The sequence below is a fragment of the Pinus tabuliformis genome, chromosome 9 (assembly GCF_031772625.1).
Source record: "Pinus tabuliformis cultivar Carrire ecotype Pingquan chromosome 9, CPIR1, whole genome shotgun sequence".
NCBI lineage: Eukaryota > Viridiplantae > Streptophyta > Pinopsida > Pinales > Pinaceae > Pinus > Pinus tabuliformis.
The window spans coordinates 890472982-890482693 of record NC_142307.1 but is presented as its reverse complement, the minus strand read 5'-3'; positions in this window follow the sequence as shown (position 1 = coordinate 890482693).

Below are 9712 nucleotides of genomic sequence, written 5' to 3'. Positions count from 1 at the left end.
TGCTCTGGGAGGAATACATGTCAATTGGTACCATCAACAGATCGGGTTCCAATTCCCCCAGTACATAATGTACTATACCATCTGTGTGATCATCGGTAGATGTGGAGACAGAACAAATAGGCACATAATTGACCTATGGCAGGGAAGGTACTACTTGCAAATAAGATTCTATAGGGGATGATGGTTGTAAAGGAGGCGCTTGGCAACCAATGAATGATAGTTGATCAATTTTCACATTTCTCCCTTCATGCGGAAAACAAAATTCACTAAAAAGTGAAGAAACAAGAGCTCCCATGACATAAACATAGTCGTGTCCAAGGAGAAGATTGAAATATAAGGGACCTTGGACTACCATCACGTCTATATAGATTGTATTTCCTCCCAAAGTAATTGGGAACTTTGGAAGAATCCCTAAGGGTTGACTCGTTCCTCAGTTGAAAGCCAACAGATTCTAGGTGACAGGCACAAACTATGGGGATCTCAAAGCTTGCCAACTAGTAAAAGACATGATGCTAACAGATGCACCTTCATCTAATATAGTGCCATTTACTACCATATTATAGGCTTGCACTGTGATCTAGAAAGGCACATAAGATGAGAGGCAAAAAGCATTCAATTGACTCCAATCAAAAGAGACGACAAAACTACTTGATGGGGGTATCATATGATTGTCCCCATGCTCTGCAGGAATAGAAGAGAGACTCTCCTGAACAACCGGGACGGGAGGGTCGCTCTTCGATTCATGAGAATCTGAGGAGACAAGAAGAACATGAGCAGTATGATCACCACTCTCTTCAGGAACAAAGTGAACAACTGAAGGTGGAGCCAAGTCGACACTCTTTTTGACCAATGGTCAGTCGAGAACAGACACAAGAGAGTGATGCTCAGGAAGAGTAGGATGGGAAAGAGATGAATCCAAGTCAATCTCTTTACCAACTAGGAGAGGGTTAGAAGAAAGACTCAGATAGCCAACAAGAATTTGGGGTTGAGGGCCTGTAAGGTTTCCCAAAACATTGGAAGCTTTATTCATGAGAGGACAAAGGTGAAGAAGATGCTCTCCTTCACATAACCTATAGGGGAATATAATATTTCCCTTCTTCTTACCGTCATTAGCTGAAGGCATAGCATCGACATGATCTCCATAGGTCGATGGGGAAGGTCAGTCCAGATTTTGAGACCATGCCTCTAATACTCTGGGAATTCCAGGACAATCTCGAAGGAGATGGTCACCCTTACACAGCTTGCAAGGGAATCTAACCTTCCTGGAGGATCGGAAGGTTTGTCTACAGGAGGTGCATTTGGACTAACACCCACATGGTTGGCCTCTCACTTATCTGATTTCTTCTTCTTTTTCTTCCTCTTCTTCTTTGTCTTCTTCTTCTTCTTCTTAGCCTCCTAGTTACTGGATTTTAAGCTTTCACCAGGCGAAGTAGAAGGGGAAGATGAAGAAACATGGGAAGAAGGTGAGAGGTCAACCTTAGAATCAACGTGGTCTGGTTCAGATGGCTGGACATGAGTTGGGACACTCGGGACCACCGAGATCAAAAATAACCAGATAGGTAAACCAATGGTTAACCTAGGGAGGGACAACGTTGCCATATAAGGAGCACCAGCATTTCTGAAAGAAGGAAAAGGACCAAGATTCCCATCTGAGGGGAATCCTTGATAGGTAGACCCTGGAAATGTTTCCGTTGGAAACGACCCTAATGAATCACTAAGGAAGTTAACTTTAACTGGGAATATTTCGTGGGTAGTTAATTTTAAAACACTGAAACAAAACTTTGCCTTTTCATATTTTAATAGTCGAGAAAAGGACGAAAGGTGACTCTAGTCGCTTTTAGAGTTAACAAGCCTGAAAGGACAAGTGCTCGACAATATTTAAAGTTCAAAGAGTCAAAAATACCAAAATGATTGCTCAGGATAATCTAAGCAAAAAGGATTACCAAGTAACCGTGAACTGCAAAATACCTCCTGGCGAACCAAGAAGTACGGGCAGGTAATCTCCCTGAATGTTGTGTTCGGTGTATCACGTTTACAAGGTGGCAGACTTGGCTTCCTATGGATAAAGGATTGCAACCTAGTGGGGTCTCCCTTTATATACTCAACGGTACGGGGAGCACAAGTCCATACTAGCGTTGTCTAGTACTGAAGTGAACGACAGCTGCTAGGTTTTAAGATGTGGGAACATGTCTCTAGCTTAGACCTCTAAATTTAAGTGTTAAGTTTCAATGCTTCCTTAAATTAATTCAATAGATTTTAACAGTTTATCTTGAATTAGGTTTGAATTACAACGCCCTAGCGCTGTCAACTGAAAAAAATCCTACATTCATCTATATGAGAAAGGAAATCGTTGTCTTCGATGAAAGTTAACACTAATTGAGAGATAGAGAACACACAATCAATGCAACAATCAAAGAATAAAATCTTTCACTAATAAATCTCCAAAATGAAGTGAATATTCCTATCGAATGTATTTCAACTAGTCCTTTTAACAGTAAAGAGAATTCATTTCTTTTCCAAAGCAAATGACAATGCAACTCTAGTCTTCAATGTTGCTAACTAATGTAACATATTGATTCAACAAACTAGAATTATGTATATTTCAATGAAATGAGAAAACAAATATTTCAAAAACAGTTCAATGAAACATTTCCAATACAATCATCCTCAAGAAAATGCAAAGCACAAAAGAGAATTCCTTCCAAACTAATGATGCAAAGACTCAACCAAAAACAAGATGGGCAATGTCATCTATGCCCAAAAAGAGACTCTCAATCAACAAATGAAACTTTTCAAACTTGTTAAATGGAAATCAAAGCAAGAAAATGACTAATCAAACAAAATGAAAGGAGAAAATTTGACTATCAACTTGACTTTCTAAGCAAGAAAAAAAGTGAATGGGTGACGGCCTAGATGACCTAGGGTTATACACCATCCCAAAACTCAAGAAACCAAGTGAAGGAAATGCAAATCAACCAATCATACAAACCAAGCTAAAAGAACTTTCCAGCTAGGAAGAACACAGTCAAAACAAGCTGAGAGACAGAAATCAGAAGGGCAAGACCCATTAGCTATGATCTATGGTAAACCTTGATCTTCACCTACAGGAATCGACGCGACTGCCTAACTGAAAACACATGCCAAAAGGGGGTCGGCGTAACTATTTTTGAGAAACTCGCGCTGATGGGCGTGACTGTTAAAAAAATAAATGTGCTGACCGAGAATTCAAGGAAAAATATAAAAAAAATCAAAGGTTAAGACTAAACTTGCCACTGTAAATTTCAGGCTCAAAGCAGTAAACTAGGCAAAGTAGAGAACACTAAAGGGAAATGGTGATACTAGAAAAATTCACACAAAACCATAAAATGACAATTAATCAAACAGAAGGATTGGCTCCCCAATGGAGTCGCCAATTTGTGGTGCAGGTAAATTCTCAGTGCAGAAACAAACAATTCCTCTAGCCCGAGAGAGCGGGTCTAGCCACAAACAAACAATCTATGGAAAATCTCCTTAAGCTAGAATCAATTAAGAGGGCCTACCTCTCAGAACGTTATTCCGCTTGGTGATGATCCTACTTCCTCACTCCATCTATCTTTTGTTTCCTTCCTTTGAATACCTGAAACAAGCAAACAATAGCAACAACAAACATGATAGCATACAATATTGTATTCAGCTTACTTAATAGGTCAATGAACATTAATCCATAAAGATGTAAGATGACACTTCATGTAGGAAATCAATCAATAGTTGCGTTTATATAAATCAAAAAGAGATTACAATTAGTGCCTTGACATTGCTGGTCTCCTCCGACGTATTCGGGTTCCCACACTTCTGCTAGCACTTCATGGATAGCCCCAACAATGGAAGTTTTAAGGCCTCTTTTCCCCTAGTTTCAAACCAAACCAAAATCACACAATTCTCCCTCAAACATACACTACAAAGCTACAATCTATGGATGACTTGATGATTATTCAAACTTACCCCAAAACTCCCAACTAGCTTTTGCTTGGGAAAAAGAGAGTTTTTTATAACTTGGATGGATGAGAGATGGTTTCTCTCATCGTGGGAGAAGGTCTTATCTCTAGAGGTTGTTCCATCCTAATAGGGGAAAGGAGCCCAAACTAACTTCCTCGGCTCTATCTGGCTCAACCATCTACCAGACTTCCATTACAAAGCTTCTAGACATGGAAGCTTCAACTCCTTATTTAAAAAACCTTCCAAAAGAGGATCGATGCGACTGGAAAAGGGCTCAGTCGATACGAAGGGCACAAGGTCTAGTTTTAACCGCTATAAATCAGCGCGAGGAGAAAACTACTCAGTAGCATCAACCTTGTAAACTAGGATAAAAGGAAGTTTCTTGGGGAATGATGCAAAGGGGAATTATTCTTCTCATGAAGAGGAACATATTGGGAGTTTCTTCACGATGGGAAATCATGTCGGGTACACTATAAAGGTCCTCCAAGATCGTAGACGGGGAGTATAGGGATAGTGACAAAATGATGTGTAACACACAACATCTTCGAATGTGCAAGGCTCAAATTGAACATTGGTATGCATGGCAGCTAAGTACCCTTGGTACCTATTCGGCTTCTTGCTTTAACCAAATGTCCCCATTGATGCAATATGTTTCTCAGCATCCTCAAGAGTATCTTTGAGCCACAAAGGCCTATTTCTTGAAGTAGAGGGCTCACCAGGAGGTGGATCAATGGGATCCATCAGACCTTCAACATCAAGCATCGATTCATTAAATAGAGGTTCATCCTTCTTTTTTACAGCAGCATCATCATTTTCCTTCTCGGATCTTTCAAAGAGCAAAATCTTCATCGAAACTGACATCTTGAATTAATTCCACTTCCCTTTGACCAGGCACATAGATTCTATATGCCTTCAAAGTTTCATTGTAGCCCACAAATGTTCCTTTCTTCCCAGATGCATCTAGTTTGTCTCTTTTACCTTTCAGCACATGAAAATATATATGACAACCCAAAATTCTAAAATGAGAAACATCAGGTTTCTTAACGGTGAATACTTCTTCAAGTACCTTGAATTCCAAAGCTTGATGTGGGCACTTGTTTTGGACATACACAATGGCATTGGTAGGTTCTCCCCATAAGAACATTGGAAAACCTTGATTATGAAGCATAGCACTAGTGGCTTCTATGATAGTACGATTCTTCCTTTCAGAAACACCATTTTGTTTAAGAGTATATGCAGTAGTGGTCTCCCTCTTAATGCCAACTTCTCTAGAATAGTATTTGAATTCATTTGACTCATATTCGATCCCATTATCGATCCTCAAAATTTTGATTTTCTTCCTTGTTTGATTCTCGGCCAAGGCTTTGAAGGAGAAAAACCATTTGAACACTTCATCCTTCTTCTTTAAGAAATAGATCCATGCTTTGTGAGAGAAGTCATCCAAAAAAATAGCATAGTACAAATATCCACCCAAATATGTCACATGCAACATACATGATAGATCAAAATGGACCAATTGAATAATATTGGTGGTTTGAGTTTCACTTGGGGGGAATTGTCCCCTTGTATGTTTTCCATATTCACATCCCTGACAAACACCTTCATGATTCAAGTTGAATTCAGGCATACCTGTGACCATCTTCCTTACATCAGGTAAGGCTTCGAAATGAAGATGAGTAAATCTTTGGTGCCATAATTCGGATTGAAGAGAAGTGTCACAAGTCATTGCTCCCAACGGACTTCCTCCAACCTGATAAAGACCTTCAACACTGAATCTAAGAGTGGATGCATCTCTTGGGTTCCTTTTCCAAACACGAACCTTCCCATCAATAAATGTCACCTTAAAACCTTTGTCTTCCATTGTAGAAATAGAAACCAAATTATTTTTTAGATCAGGTACATATAACACTTCTTGTAAGTGGAGAGTTTGACATCGATGTACATGAAGAGTAACAATCCCAATTCCTTTCATTGGATAAGTGGAATTATACCCAAGTATAATCTCCATATTCCTCTTCTTTTCAAACAAGTTTGAGAGGGCTTCTTTGTACCCAGTTAAGTGCCTTGATGCACCACTATCAATCAACCAATGGTCCAATGTATTCAAAGGAGAGGCGGTGGTGAGGGAAGAAATAAGATAAAATTATTTTTACTTTACAACATTAATTGCTTCATACCTGTAGTTTCTCGACTTCTTGGGAGGAAAACCATTCCAGTATGTCTGATACATTTAGCTGGCAAAATGATTCTTTATGGTACAAATATCGCTTATACCTCTGTAAGAATTCCCAGCTAAAACAAAAGATTCTTATGGAATTGCACACTTCTCCTGTAGGATGGCACTCAGTATTTTTAAAAACTTACCACAGGGTTAAGAAGGAATTTTTTTGGGATGGCCTTAAATCAGATATTCAAAATTTTGTGGCGGAATGTTTGGTTTCCCAACAAAATAAAGTTGAAACAATTAATACACCGGGTCTATTACAACCTTTATCCATTCCAAGCCAATGTTGGGAGGAGGTTTCAATGGATTTTATCACAGGTTTACCCAAGTCTAAGGGGTCATAACATAATCAGAGCCGACATAACAATAATAATGTAAGGGCACAATAATAACAATAGTGGGCTTCTATGGGGCACAATAGTAACAATATGGGCACTACATGGGTACATCAATATAATAAGTGGGTTGTACTAATAATAAGGGGTTACACTAGTAGTATAGGGGCCTAACATGCCCCTCTCCTTTCAAAAGGCGTTGTCCTCAACGCTTGAGTAGTTCTTGATGCTTCTGTATAAAATTCTTGTCCTCCCATGTGGAATATTCAGCGGGTAAGTTCTTCCACTTGATGAGATACTCTGAAATTGATCGCTTTCGTAGCTATCGGGTTCTTGTTTCTGTGACTGCTCTAGGTTCCAATATGATTTTTCCTTCCTCTTCAATTTCTGGCAATATTGTTTGAATTGGGATCTTTTGTAACTTTGGAATAAGTGGCCATGCTTCTTCGTCCTTCTTCCATTCATCCCTTGCTTCATTTATCCAATCTGGTTGGACAATAGAAATAGCACAAAACAATGCTTCCACATCCTCATCCTTGAAGAGTCTTCCCATTCGGTAAGGTCACCATTTTTTAAGTGCATGTAGTATTGCCAACATTTCCTTTTCATAAATAGCTTGCTTGAGATGTAGCAGTAAAAATACCCAATCACCTACATCAAAACATTTTTCACTACAATGTTGGTCTACCTGTTGTTTCATTTGATTTTGCACTGAAGTGGCGTTATCCTTTAAAAGTTGGAGAACTTGTTGTTGATGCTCGATGTGATATTTCACTGCTTGAACCTTTTTCTTCTTGATATGTCCTTCTATCTCTAGAGTTTGAGGAGTGGTAATTTCTTCCAATCCTTTACAAGATATGGCCAGATTCATTTCTTGATGCTCGATGTGATCTTTCACTTCTTGAACATTTTTCTTCTTGATATGTCCTTCTATCTTGATAGTTTGAGGAGTGGTAATTTCGATCAATGAATTACAAGATATGGTTGGATTCATTTCTTCATTCTCGTTGTGATCTTTCACTTCTTGCACCTTTTTCTTCTTGATATGTCCTTCTATCTTGAGAGTTTGAGGAGTGGTAATTCTTGCCAATGCTTTACAAGCTATGGTCTGATTCATTTCTTCTTCCTCTGGGGTGGGGTCCTGGCGTATATCTTCTTCTTTTGATGTTTCTTGATCCTTTTCTTCCTCCTCTTCCTATTCTATGTAAAATAATTTCTTCTCAACACACTTATGACCTTTAGTGCATTTTCTATCACAATTGTAACAAAGCCCTTTTTCTCTTTTTTCTTCCAATTGTTGTGGTGTAACCCTTGTAGGTTGTGGAAGGCTAGGAGAAACAACACTTTCATCTTTATAGTTGTGAGGGATATGCTTCATGGTTTCCATAATTTTGCTTTCCACTATGTCACAAAGACCTTTTACTATTTCCAATTGTTTTGGTGTTGCTCTAAAGAAGGTGTTGCTCTTTGTATCCTCATAATGTGCTATCATTTCCTCCGTGAAAATTGACCATGTAACAAGTTGTTTACGAGAACAAAGCCCTTCATACCATAAAAATTGATCTGGTTCTAAATATGAAGATGCAATACATACCTTTTGTAACAGTGGTACACCATGTAGATCAAAATATTGCTCCATCTGAAGTACCCAATTTACCGGATCCTTGCCATAAAACTTCCTCATCTTGCTTTTTCTTGATTTTACGAGCTCGATCTTGAAACGACTCTAACTCTGTACTTTGCGGATTTTTAAGTTCTGAATTGTGACTTGTAGTAGCCCTCTGTGTCCTATTTCCAATGACACCAATCTGATCCAAATTGGATTCTCCAAGGAAGAGTTATGCGCAATCTCCCAAGATGACCTAATTATAGGCTAGTTCAGTAGAGATAAATTGTACGATGTGCCACGAGTCACTATTTCGACCTTTGGATCTGAAAAATATATATAAGAAACTAAAGTCCATCCTCTTTCTATAGATTTTTACGAAATTTCAATCCGATGCTCAGAGAGAAAGTTATGACGATTTTCCCCAGGTCACCTGTTTGGAGTTTAATCTAGGAGTCTTCAAAAACACTAACTTCCTCAGATCATATCTCCGCAAATATAGTGCAAAAAGCTCTGAAATTCGGACCCGAGATTCAGAGTAATTTCTTATCAAATGGGTTTTTTTTTAGCTTCTGAAACGTCGCAAAAAAAAAAAGTTATAGCGAAAATGCCACGATGACCTGTTTGGAGCAGCGAAACCCTAGAATCCAAAGCTCTGATACCAAATGTTATGAAACCAGCTCAAGAAAAAGATAGAAAAGATAGATGAACGCCTTAAAATTCAGCCTCTTCGAGGGGGAAACCTCCTTTACATTACATAAATGAAAAATTCTTGGATGATACAAATGAAAAGACCTCCTTTCTATATATAGGAATCTAAGGGGTCATAACATAATCAGAGCCGACATAACAATAATAATGTAAGGGCACAATAATAACAATAGTGGGCTTCTATGGGGCACAATAGTAACAATATGGGCACTACATGGGTACATCAATATAATAAGTGGGTTGTACTAACAATAAGGGTTTACACTAGTAGTATAGGGGCCTAACACCCATTAAGATCAACAGGATCATTCCTCTTTCCTTTGTTGTTGAACTTGTTGTTCCTTTAATTGCCATTGCCCTTGAAGTTATTTTTATTGTTATCATCATCTCTTCGAGTATCCTTCTTGTGAGGACACTCTCTAGAAAAGTGTCCAAACCTATTACAATTGAAGCATCTTCCTTTTCTTCCTTCTTTGAATCACAACTTGAACCCTTTTCCTTGATTCCTTGGATCAACATTGTTGTTTCTCTTAGAATGAGTGGAGAAGGTGGTAGGATTGTTTCCATTTGAGGGCTTGTCTCTTTCCATCATCCCCAGTTCTTCTTGAGTGCATCTAGCAAAAAATTCATCAAATCACAGAATCTTATCATTGTTGAGGATGGTAGTGTTGAACACATCCCATTCTCTTGTAAGACCTCCAAGTGCAATAAGAGTAAGCTCCCTATCACCAATGACTTCTCCAATAGATAGGAGATCATTCTTGATCTCGATAATCCTCATGAAGTAGGATTGGATGGATCATTAGGGGATTTTTGAGGTCTAAAATGGGCCTCCTAAGAAAAATGTACAACCAAAATAAA